We start from the raw sequence: 13937 nt of genomic DNA on the forward strand, positions 1-13937 counted from the left end.
AGACACCCCCCCCCTCCCTTTCCAACCACCAAATTGTGCCATAAGAAAAAAAAGTTTTTGGCGAAGGGTATCCCAAGAGAGCGAATCTTCAGCTGTTAATACGAACGAAAAAATCCTCGCAGGACGAAGGATGGCAGGATTGAAGGTAAAGTGCTTGTGTTTCGTTTGGTTTACGCTGTGTTTTTATTGCTTTATGGCCCTTGCTTCACAGTCGGGTAGCAGGCGCGCATTTGTCGTGGTTGGCCACTGCTTGGATTTATGGTCGCTTTGACATAGAAGGGGACGTTTGGAAGTCGGCTGCTGTGTGTTTTTAATCACTTGTTGGAATTCACGGTGGAAATACAGATCACATTGTGTTTTACTGAGCAGATGTGCAAGTGTTTGCATCGTGTTGTTGGTGGCACCTCTGTATTGATGTTTATGGGTGTGTTCATCGTATATGTGGTTAGCTGAGAGAAAGAACAGAGGAAGAGAGAGAGAGAGAGAGAGAGAGAGACAGAGAGAGAAAGAGAGAGAGAGAGAGAGAGAGAGAGAGAATGACAAAGAGAGAGAGAGAGAGAGAGAGAGAGAGAGAGAGAGAGAGAGAGATAAAGAGTGTGTGTGTGTGTGTGTGTGTGTGTGTGTGTGTGTTCAGGGTCATCAAGATTCAAGATTTTGCAGATAAATGATTTTTGTAAATGTATGCAAGTGCTGGGGTTAGTATATGTATACTTTTGAAGAAGGAAAGTGTGCAGTGATACAAAAATGCCTTTCATACATGTGCCAATGCATTGCGCTTTGATTTAGGTACGTGTGATTAGTGTTCTATTATCTCACTGGCTATTTTGCTTCTCTGAATTTATGTTGTGTCAGGGCTCTTTGGTGGCATACAGGTATGAAAAATCGGCCGGGCTAAATGTATTGTTGGATGCTCCCTCGATAGAAATAAAAGAAGGGCGGAGAGTACCTATAGAACATAAACAATTTGCCTAAAACAAACGAACTGTACCATGTTGATCCTGTTCAATTATAAGTGTATGTGGTCAGATGAGCACGACTGCCTGCGATTCGCATTCACCGCCGTTTAACCCCAACGAATGTCTCAAACGTGTATTGGAAAAAAGGGCAACGGTTCTGGCTTACGACTTTCAGGTCCCTCTGCGTATTTGTGTTGCTTGATGCGTGGTAATATAACAGGAATAAATGGTAAAAATATAGGGGCCAGTATCGAGGGGAACGGAGGAATAGGAAGAAAATCGATTTTTCGAGCGGGCAGCAGAATGGTAGTGGTGGGTTCAAAAAAGGGACACGTTTTTCTGACCGCTTAGGTCCGTTGCGAAGGCACAGACTGACCCTTTTGAAACCCTTGACCCGGCGCAGACTGGACTACTCTCCGCGGTGCATGGTCAACAAAGGCCTGGGGCGAGTTTGTCATAACAGCGCGATCAGGGCACTGTAACCTCAGGGCATGGTGCTATCTCTTCTCAGACAGTCATGTAAACCAAAAGAGGCCTTAAAACAACAGGAACCGTGGCCTTGCTTGGACACCTTCAAAGTTTCTGTTTCAAATTTTTTCGAAATTCTGAGACGATAACCCCACGTGGCGTGGCATGGAGCAGTGGCTGTGATTGGTTATGTATTACAGAAGCCTTGGAATTTTTTTTTTTAGGAAGGCCAAGAAGACTTCCGCCTCGAAATATGACGGCTATTTTGTATGACAACGCCTCGCATTGTATGCTGCACCCGCGCCCCCCCCCCCCCCCCCCCCCCCCACACACACACACACCACCACCACCACCACCACCAAGCCTCCCAGTTTTCCTCTTCTCCTCTCCCTCCATCAAGAGCCCCCCAAGATTTGTTGGAAGGCTCCGTCGCTTGGCCCTGTAGAGTTGCTGCGTTGGTGTGGTGCCTGTTTTAGCTCACGCCACTAATTGCGAAACAAATAGCCCTCGCACATTGCTGAATTATTATACTCAAAAGCTGCGGAGCGGAGGTCAGCGCCGTGTAGTCACAGAGATATATGGCTCGCGCACGCCAGCTTTGTGCTCAGGCCGGGAGCCGGTGTGATTTTAAAAAAGAGACACATATTAAGTAAAGCAAAGCGCCATTGTTACTGCTGCCAGCAACTGCCCCCCCTCCCACCTCACCCACCCTTTGTCCAACTGAGAGGATGCACCTACCACTTTTACTGTAATATTACTGCTATCTAAACACATGTTTTTCATGAACTATCAGGTTATGATAAAATGTTTTAATTCATTTACTTTGCGAAATGGGTGCTTTTATTATTTTTAATTTTTATTTTTAATTTTTATTGTTTTTGCGTCTCCCCTCCCCTCTTCCCCATTTACCATTAATATTTAACTAGTTCAATGGTTGCCGTGATACTGATTTCGTTACAGCTTCAGATACCCGAGAGCAATGAGCGCGTAGTGAATCAAAGGAATCGCTCAGATCTTTTTCTTTTGAAAGATTTTGTAAACGCTTAACCAAGTCTTCAACCAGAACTCTGTAAAGCCAAAATGTGAAAAGTAAAACTCTAAAAATCGCAGTATTTCTTTCAACACCATCAGCAGCAGTAGCAACATCAGCAACAGCACCGTCACCAAAAGTAACAGCAACAATAATACGAAGATATAAGCGTACAACGTACAGAACAAATTCATTTTTTAATAAAAGGAAGCAACGAAATAATAATTATTATTATTATTATAATTATTATTATAATTATTATTATTATTACTAATGATAACAAAAACAACAACAACAACAACAATAATAATAATAATAATAATATGTAACAAAATTCGGAAAAAGTGGTTTCTGAATCATTTTCGAACATAAAATGGATGATATTGTTATTATTGCAATTCACCTAACCCCCCCCCCCCTCTTTTTTTTTCTAGTAGGGTAAAAATACCATTATCAAATCCAAAATTGGCTAAAGCTAGATTTGTACACATGTTTAAAAGGGACTGGCTGCCGTCTCCTGTAGTCTCCTTCTAGCAGAACATATTTCAAAAAAGGCTTCGCGAGTTGTGCTGCCTTTGACAGATTTACGGTCCCCAATAAAAGAAGGGATGCACGGCATCGTAAATCAATCTCCAGTGCTGTGTATAAACCTAGCCTTTAGTCAAATGTTCTGTTTACACAAGCACACTTCAGCTGCGATTTTCATTGACTGGTGTGAAAGCATATTTCTATTCCTGGTGGCTGATTTAGATTTTTGTCCACTACTACCACAGATAATAATAATAATAATAATAATAATAATAATAATAACAATGTCGATATAGATCGCATCTATACTTTGCCTCTGTCTCTACATATAATATAGACTGAAAATCAACTGTTTTTTTTTTTTTTAAAACTTCACGCACTTAAGGTATTGGTTTAGGTATGTTTTGATGTCTATTTCCAAACGTTTCTTAATTGCCATTTTTCGCTAATTGCAATTTGCGAATGGAATCTTGTATTTGGCGTTACATCTCCAATTTACTTGGAAAAAAAAAATGAGCTCAGTTTTGCCATTATTGCTGGGATTCCTCTCTCATGGATCATCGCTATGCTGTTATTTAATAATTGTCATTTTAATATTAAACCACGTAAACACTTCATTAACGCGGTATATTTTATATCAGTTGTATCAGATTCAAAAATGAAATCGAGCTGTTTGCTGAAGAAATTGCTTACGTGGTTTACTAAAGGAAATGCTCACTGGTCCCACTTAATTTTCCATCCAACATTTTTTATTTTCTCCCCGCCTGCATAAAAGTAAGAAAGCCAAAGGACAGACTGTGATGCACAGCTGGGTTGTCACTACAAGTTACGATGCCTGTACATTTTTCATTTCCACGGCAACAATTATCTTATTTGAAGAAACGTAATAGTCTCAGCAGCTAACCAAAAAAAAAAAAAAACTTATCTAAACCGAAATCGGTTTTGGGTAATTGCTTGTGTTGGCGATAGTTTTACTTCAGGAAGAGAGAACATTTGGGTGTTGTGCTTTAATGTTCCTTCGAGCTGTTTTGACCACGGATGGAAAAGGAAAGTATAAAATACTGTTCAATGAGAGGTCTTTGCGGCACATAGCAAGGCGAGCTATTGTTTGACCTTCAAGAGTCTTCGTTCGACTCTGTGTCTTCTTACACGGCCCCATGCCTATTGTTTAGACTTGAAGTGCCTTTGCTCGCCACAGAAGGACACCGCTACTATTGTTGCTCACTGCTCGCGGCAGGGTCTCCAAAAGACGTCCTTTTATTTTGTGTAAGATACCTGTCTTCAGTTCACTCTCTAATGTTCATTGTGGAGACCAAGGGTTGAAATAAGTGCTTAAAAATGATTCCATATACTTGCATGTACACTTCTTCCACCTATTAATAATTTGATTTCATTTGATCAATAGCAAAAGCAATGCGCCGGACAAAACTGTGAGACTCTTTATTAACACTACATCAGTGTTGATAAATGGAAATGTAAACAAAATCGTCAGTCTTTGAAGAACTCGTTACATCACAGGAATGTTCAGAATATTAAAAATAATTATAAGCTGAACTGCCATCCATACTAACTCTTTAAGACATGTATACAAATGCCATTACATTAAATCATTCTTAACGTTGACCGAGTTTCGTCAATATAAAATACAAAAAACATTAACATAATATTATGCAATACACTTCAGACTGTGCCAGTTACAGAATTTATGTTGTTTAGAAGGACACAGTAGAGGAGCGAACACATACAATATCCACATCAGCTAACAACAAAGACATACATATCTCATTGAAAACGCGAAAAGTACAATATTATTATTGGCATGACTGTTTGTGGGATATCTATTCTTTCATCCCTCGTTCACTTACCATACGTGCGAAATTTAACAGTAGAAAACGTTAATTTTGCACTTTCCCCCAGCGCTGGGCGTTTATTTCAATTTATATAAAAAGAAATAGAAGTTAGAGTATGTCTCTGGAGTGTTTGGCCATAGTGGTCCCGCGAGCGTGCAAGCAGAGGTACCCCCATCCCCCTCCTGGTCACGTGATTCATTAAATAATTAATGCAGTGGTTGCAGAATAGATATGTATTCGTCAGGAATATCGCAGACATGGTCTCCTAGTGTCTGACGTGAAATTCAACTGTCCTTTTAAAAACAAGCCCTATAGCGGAGCGAAAAAAAGAGGAGGCAGAGACCCACACGGAGGCTGCAATAAAACAAATTTGGACGGGGGAGCATCTAGCTGTGTGGATCTTGTGAGTATAGCGGAAACGGGGAACCACGCGAGTACCACCGCCGCCACCGTTCTGGGCTTGCCCCAGTGCCTGAATTTATTTGCTGTTTGTGGTGTTGTGGTAAATATAGCTCGGAAATATTCATCTCGCCATACCTTGTCATCATGCATGTATGTCTCACAAGCCCATTCCGCCGTTTGAATTCAACTGCCAAAAGGAATGATACGACATGTCATTGCATTGCACCGTACTCCATTGATGTCAATGTATACATATTTTTGGAGAGCAGCTTTGTTATTCTTCTTCTCCTCACCGTCCCTCATATTCTATCTTTCTCCTTTCCTCTGCATGTCTTCTCTCCTCTCTCTCTCTCTTCTCTTTTCAGTTAGCTACTTCGCTTGATTTATAGTGATATGTGTGTCAGCGACAGCGGGGCAGCCATTGTGTATTTGTGAGGGAGTTGTGTTGTTTATGGCCGTCTCTGCGATAAATCATTTCTCTTGGAAAATGATGGGCTAGTGATGATACGCGGGAATGAGGAAGACATTCCTTGGTCCACATTTTGCTCGCTGGCTTTTCGTTCGCACTCCGATGGAACCCCTTGCTTCTCTTTCCTCTCTCCCTTTAGCACCAAGTTGATTATCGTGGACGATTTACGGCAATGGATCAGCCGCTAATATGAGGGCTAAGTAGCTGCAGGTCTTGAGTTACTGCATATGCGATTACCAATTAAGGGAAGATTTGTTTAAATTTGGCAAAACGGGAACGCCTAGCCGCCATGTAAATCTCATAAAGGCGCTCGAGCCCGCCAGGAAATTCATAGCCAGGGGTGTCATACCTGGGCTTTAGCAGTTTTTCGTCAGGGAGGAAAAAAACATAATTGGAATACAAACTGAGTACAGAGGGGCTGCTACAGGGCTCGTGTGAATTTTTAAGTAGACTGTCGGCACTACGTAACATCCTCGCGGTTACGAGGGTCTTACCTCCTAGACTCAGATTATATTTACTGTATCTTTCCTTGTTTTTCTTTCTTTGGAGTTATACAGGGTGAACAGAGCGACAGATAGTGCTTAGGTCACCATTTGAATTCACTGTTTTTAGACAGACGAATCTCAGATCAGTCCAGATCAGAAGATATGATCCTTTTCAGTGGCATTTCTGGTTTTGAGTGCTATTGTTCAGTGCCGTAGTTTTTATTGTGTAAGAAGAGAGCACAGCACAGCACAGAACTCTTATTCATTGTCTAGTTGCTATGCTGTTTTATCTGGCTTTATCCTCAGCCTTTAAGATCAGGAAAATAGAACAAACGTGTGTCCATACTGGCAGTAAGTCTTGTTTAGGGCACTTAAATGTTTGTATGTTACACTTGCATTTTTGAAGCTGAAGACCATAGACAAAGACAGCACTCATTTTCTCCCCTTTTTACCAAAAATAGCTTTATTAATATGTGTGCCGATATAAAACGGGTGAGCTAAGCAGGCAGACGGTAATGAATAAAAAAAGATATTTAAAAATAGCAATAATAATAATAGTAATAATAACAACAACAACAACAACAGCAATATTACTACTACTACTACTAGCAGTAGTTATAATAATAATAATAATAATAATAATAATAATAATAATAATAATAATAACAGTGGCGTCCTTAATGGCCTGTTGAAACAAGCACTGATACTATTTCTTTTTGAAAGGCGGAAGAACTTACGACCTCCGTGCTTATTATTGCCGTGTTCGTCCTCTCACTTGTCGACTTCTCCTGGGTAGTGTAAACCTTTGTGTAGCAAAATTAGAACAACTCCGTGACTCCCATCAAATATTAATGGGCACAGCGGCATGGGGCAAGTATTTTCAAAATGTGTAATTCCAGCGGCGCTCCTTGTTGCTGGGCGCTGTGTCAAAAACAATATCCAAGCTCATTTTAGAGGATGCGCAGAGGGCGAAGAGAGGGGACATTTTCACCAAGAGCGACTCATATCTGATATCACATAGTCACTGACAGCCGAAGGTTTCATAAAATGACTCAAAACGCCTGTCAGCATAGACGTCGGGATCCGTTGTATTATTTCTGCTGTGGAAAAAAAAGGAAGAACATGATTACTGTCGATATTAAAACTACAGATAAACTAGCATTAGTATTTGTTGCTTAACGTTATTATTATTATTATTATTATTATTATTATTATTATTATTATTATTATTGCTACTACTACCTATGTATCCATCAGTATATCATCATTATTATTGTATCCATTGCAGAGGAGGCAGGAAACTATTTATCATAGCGTAGGCTCAAAGGTTTGGCTGAACTGGAGGCAGTCTGGGTCTAATATAAACAGCTCTCTTGTTTCTTGTATCATATTATGACTCGAAGCTTAAAATTTGCCTCAACTACACCGTTCTTTGATAAAAAAAAATGATAACACAGAAATCACAGCATGCAAACCGAAAGCAAAAACTAAAATGTGGAAATGATTCACTTTTATCGGCGTGAAAAATCTTTGTATAACTACCTCTGCGTGTGAATGTGTAAGGGTGGGTGTGAGATGCTTGTTTGGCTACTTGTTTATTTATCTAACAACATTGTAATAGTCCCACGCACCATAGGGAAGACAACATGAGCAAGTCTTCCCACCCCTTAGAACAATGCAATCAAGCATGGCAGCCATATTGTTCTCCTTTACGTTTCCAACGTAAACCAAGATCTTAAACCGGTCACAGTAACGGATGAATTCCCAAGCAGCGTCTCAAAAATTATTATAACCATTATAAACAAAACTGTCAGAACAAATTTAGAAAATAAAAACTAAAGCGTTTTGTATTGTGAGATTTGTTATGAAATATAAAACACCATTAATACAGACGGCTAAATGTCCAAAAATCAAACGGGAAAACGGTTGGAAAAAAAAAAGTAGGTGAGGGTAAAATAAAGCATTTGTATGGATTTCTATGGTACAATGTTCATCATTTACACAACGTACATATGTTTTGTATCTTAATTACTAATCAGACATGTAAAGACATGCTAAATATTTCCAGTATCATTTTAGTCAGTGAAAATTCTCCACATTGCTTGAAACCTATTTGTGAAATACGCCCTTTTTCGATTTTTCTTTCAAGTAGAGAATTCCAAGCCACCTTAGGTGCATCAGACCGTATTTTCCACTTACTCAAGCGACTACAAGTTAAAACTCGTCGACTGCAAAGACCCACATGAATAAAGCACTAAAAACTCAATCCTCTTTTCTTGCGACAAGTGACTATGATATACCGCGAGGGTTTCGTACAGTTATGGTGACTAAGAGCTTCTGAAATAATTGAAAACGTTGAAACACAATTTGTGGAAGCAAAAACAACATTATTGGACATTATGTCGAATATAACAATATTTAAATTATGACGAAAAATTTAACCTGAAGTATTTCTAAATCTTCTAAATCTCAAATATCTATCTGTCTATACATATGGAATAAAATGTTCAGGTGCTTTGTAAATGGCTTAGATATAATTTTGAGAAAACTAGTGGGAGTGAGAAGTACCAATATTAGTATATCGTTAATAAAAAAGATTTGCATTTGAACTCTTATGTTTTATCTCGTTTTGGTTCAGGATGAGTTTGCCAGGTGTTTCCCAGGCGTCGTAATGCAGGAATGATTACCCGTTAGGAAATAAATCAATATCAAACCCCGGTGCTAATTCATAACGTGCAGCCATTGAAAGCGAATGAAAAATGACCAGCAGCACGCTATCCAGAGGCGGCGCACGGGGCTTTCACCCAGCCGAAGAGCATGGAGGAGAGCGATAAGAGCACCCCGTCGGAAATGTTCAGGAGAACGGCCATCTTTTTTAATGCAGCAGCTAAGAATAGCACGGATACTATCGATGCACTTTTAAATCCCCCATAATTGAACGACCCTCTCTTTCTTTCCCATCTTTGAGGCGCGCGCACAAGTGTGTATGTGTGTGTGTGTGTGCGTGTGTGTGTGTGTGTGTGTGTGTGACAGAGAGGGAGAGAGAGAGACAGACAGACAGACAGAGAGAGAGAGAGAGAGAGAGAGAGAATTAGTGAGAGAAAAAGAGAGGGGGAGAGTCCAGTTCCTCTTCCCTGTCTGCGTAGGTAGTATACCACCCAGCACACAAAAGCTTCAATCAACAAAGCCAAGTTTTTGTCTACCCGCTGGATATTTAAATATCGTGCGAATATATGAGCATCACTAAAGTAGTACTAAATCAAAAACGTTTATAATAACTATAGGCTACTTAAGATTAATTAATATTTTCTGTCTGAAAATTTCCTTAGTGAGTAGGGAATCATTTTGTGCTTGCCGTTTGACATCCGTTCCACTAAAAATGAGTAAGATGTCGTCAGTAAAATGAACAGCTATCGGAATGAGGTTGACCGTGTTCGCCCTTGCTGAAGCCCGCAGGTTGTAATGACCATATGGCCCATGTGTTGGCCTTGGAGCCGTGCAGGTCCCTATTGGACAGACGAACCCCGTTGCCTTCTCCACCCTGTGTGTCCTGTAAGTCCACTGGTTCACTAGTTCACCGTGTCAATCCACCGTGCTTCGTGCAATCTGCGTGATGCGGAAAGAGAGCTAGAGGGTAGAGGTGGAATCTTTCGCCTGTTGGCGACTGCTGTGTCCGAGGAGTCACACGCGGAGTTCCAGAGCAGGGAATTCATCTGAGGAAAAAAAAAACTGAGCTCATAAGCCTTCAGGATAGGAAGCTTGCGCTGGGCACGTGTATATGTGCAAACTCTCAAGTACAAACTGCACAGACGAACGTGCGCGCTATCAAATCGGCTAAATTATTTTCTTCTTAACTGTGTTAGGCTAAGTACGCTGTTCTCGTGTCATCTTGAAAGTCCAAGATTTGTGAAAAAACCCATCCCAAGTCATGGGTATTCCATTTGTTCCATGGGTGTCTTGAGCAAATATTCCAAAAACACTGGGGCCCATTCTTGTTGACGAGACCTGGAGGAGTTCTGGAAGTCAGGTAAGATTTGCAGGCTTCGACTGACGCCGGGTGCTTGGACTCTTCCTTGTGTCCCGAGCTCCTCTGCCGACAAGTCATTAATTATCTGTTGTGTGACCTAGGCAAGAGCCATCTCAGGGTGTGTCCGAGCTCAGAAACTTTTTTGTTCTCAAACAACTGAAGACAGATTCCTTCAAATAGGTAACCGCGGAGAGCAAGAGATTGGCTCACTCACCTCTCTTTCTAGCCTGTTGAAATATCTTTCCATGCTTCCATGTCGAACTGATAGCATTCTTTTCTCTCTCTCTTTTTTTTCCTGGTATAACACGTGTGTCAACGTCTTGCAACCACGCATTAAAGTTTTCTCATTAAGAAGGAGCGCGAGGTATCATAGGTTTGTTAAATGTTGAGACTCGCTGGGAGAGCTAACCCTGAGAGTGAATCTTGAAGGTTAGATGTAGAAGTTGACGCATGTGTTCGTGATTTATGACCCTAAGAAAGGGCTGCTTACTCAAGCAGCTTCCAATTTAGACCCATGCTTTTTTTTCTCAGCCATTCGCGCCACAGGAATCCCAAAATGCTGGTCTTATGATCACTACGGGCCCTCTTTGTTATTATTTTTCCATATTGCTGCTTGTAAAACAACTGGCGGCCACCTACAGCAGCCTACAGCAGGCACTAGCAAATTGTCTGAGGTAACAGAGGGCTGAGAGGCTGCTAATAATTCAAATGTGGCCTCCGGGTGGACGGTAATAATGAAACGTAATAACTGCATTGGGTTTTCCTGCTTTTCCTGGTTCCAATATATGTAAATTTTGACCTCTTGGAAAAAAAAAACTAACCAAAAAAAAAAAAAACCCTAACATTGTATAGTAACCTTCCTACCCATTTGGTGTTGTTAAGTACGTTTTGAATATTTATTAGAGTTTCAGTTCCCGTTCTCGTTTGTCTGACTTTGAACTTCAATCAGCCATGCGGACATTGAGGAAGCGATAAGTCTCTATATGCAGGTCGCCGTCGTTGTAAGCAAGGAAGTTTGCCAAATGTATGAAATAGCTGCAACAGTGAGAATCGTAATACAAGTTCTCTTAGTACACCTAAAATTGCCTCGCTTTGTAACAGTGGACTAAACGGAGGGAAAGAGAAAGCAATAGCCATTCTCTTATTCCTATATGATAAGATGATATCGTTGAACATATAAAAGTAAATGGGCTGTTATGAACTGTTTTAGCTGTGACTCTTTACATCTGGAATCAGAGATACTTCACCTAGACATAAGATGCCAGTGTGTTGGAGGCTTGTTTATAAATGACATCCAGATAGGACCGCTGTATGGGTTCAAAATATGATCTGTTTATCTTTTATGATCTATTTGTCTTTAATACTGTATGTCTGTTATGTTCTGAGACTATAAGAGACAAAAAATCTATCAACCCTATACCCCTCTCTTGTCCTAGTAGTCGTTAGCCCAGCAAAAAGAAAACTGTGACCCGTGGTTTACGTGTCGTAGACTGCAGGCATGAATAAAACCACAAAAGTCTAAGTGGCTATAATTTAATTGATTTTATCATAAATCACTGACAGACTAGCGCGCACGCCGGAGAGAGAACGTGGAAGTACAGTAGATAGTGTATGACGACCCAAATTTACAATGAACACCTTTAAGTTCACCAAAATTAGCACAACAGATATCAAGAGTTTTGCGGGCAAACTGATTCAGATAACTTTATTGTGACACCAAACAGTCCGTCTCCCCCCCACCCCTCCCCCCCAAGACTATTTATTGCATTCAGTGGATGATCATTCAGGAGTGATCCACATTTTCCTCACTTTGGGACCACATTACGTATAATTGTGGTCTCTTTCCTCGTTTCTCAAAACTGGTGAGGTTGGCAGTTTTGAGGTCCAAAGGGGCAGAGGGCAATTTGACCCCAACCCCCCAACGTATTCTTGTCCTCCTGGCCTTTGATTCCCAGTTAAAGATTATCCTTCCCATACCAAGCGAGTCTGTAAAAATTAACTTTGCCCACCAAAACCAGAGTTGGAGTTTTAGGCTATTCTTATTTTAGGCTTGCCTCTGATTAAAACTGAAACCAAAGTGAAGACAGCACATCGAGATTAGGGGACCAACTTTAACTCTTACTTCCGCAATCACTCAGTGTGCAGACACACACAATAGATGCTTCTTTTCAACAACGCTGTCATAAAAACGCAAGTCCAAAGCCAGAAAAACGTCGTGTCCCATAGCAATTTTGACGTTTAGGCTATTCCAAAGCACAGATAAAATGTCTCCCGAGAATCTGAGTTGATTTACCAGCTAGTCAGTTGCATGTTGCATTGATAACCTACTCACGAGCAGATCGGTGAGGCTCAATAAGACTTTATTGTAATCCAGAGGTCTTTAGTAGAGGCCTAAATGCGTGGGTGTCTAAAACCATGCCCCCTACTCACTCGCTCACCAAGCAAGTGCAGAAACCGCCTTTTATCGCTCAAAGATTGGATGCAGAAGGCTCTACCAGTGGCTTCACTCGCAAATCAGCGGTGTTGAAAGTCTGGTGTCATCCGCCAGAATGCACGAGAAAAGAAGATATATAGAGCCAGTTCTTGTTTAAAACAACATTGTAGCTCCCCATCTTGGTATGCCAGGCGTTCGAGCTCATTTCATTTCAAGGCGTTGGAATTTAACAAATGGACTTGACGAAAGCATTCTTTTCCTGCAATTGCTGGGTAAATTGCAACTTTTGGGGAAGTCTGACTTGTGAAAATGACGCTAAATGGCGAGTTACATCAAATAGCGGAATGTAAGCGAAAATAGTCTCTCTCTCTTTATGTAGGTGTATATATATATATATATATATATATGTGTGTGTGTGTGTGTGTGTGTGTGTGTGTGTGTGTGTGTGTGTATTTGTGGAAATATCAAACCACGAAAAGACGAAAAGTGTTTCTGAATTAGTTGGAAAGTGGTCAACAGTTGACGTATAATGTCACGTGAGCGCAGGAATCAGGGCATTATTTTGGATATGGAAAGAGGGCCCTTATGGTTTCTCTGGCTGTGTTTCTCCCAGTCTCTAACTCCGCACAACTGCTTGGCAATTAAACAACAAATGGTATAAGGTCGGTGTTACGCTGACTTCCAGAGGGTGCCATGCGGGTTCTCTGAGAGCCCGTGTACTTGCAGGGCTGGAGATTAATACATAAATATAAGACATTACAAGGGGATTCCAAAGTACTTCCGTTGATTGATCATTAATCTGGTGAGTTATCGCGTCTTCACACAAGGGTCAAGCTGCAAACCCAGTGACAATCTGTCAAAGCCACATCGTGTGCCTGTCCTCGTTAGTTTTGCACATTTTATTTTCATTCATTTATTTATTTTTCACTCTTTTGCTCTTGTTTACGTGTTGCATGTTCGTTTTTGAAGTATCGTGCTTAACGGGTTACCGAATGGCGCATGACGGCTTTGCAAACGGAGAAAGAAAGAAAGAAAAAGAAAGAACGAAAGAAAGAAAGTTTGTAGCAAAAGTAACAATTATGTGAATGGACTCTGTGTGTGATCTGTGCGCTATGGGATTAGTGAATGGCTTTGTTATTATTGAAAATCTCGGCCTGACAAACAGAGACCATCTCCCCAAAGCCTGTGCATCCACTTAATATGCGTTTTGATAAATTATGCAGGAGCCCTTTGTTGCAAAGCCTGCAGAAATGAGCGCAGGCAAATCCCGTTGTCGTGCTACTCATTC

Source organism: Chanos chanos, chromosome 16 (assembly GCF_902362185.1).
Source record: "Chanos chanos chromosome 16, fChaCha1.1, whole genome shotgun sequence".
Classification (NCBI taxonomy): domain Eukaryota; kingdom Metazoa; phylum Chordata; class Actinopteri; order Gonorynchiformes; family Chanidae; genus Chanos; species Chanos chanos.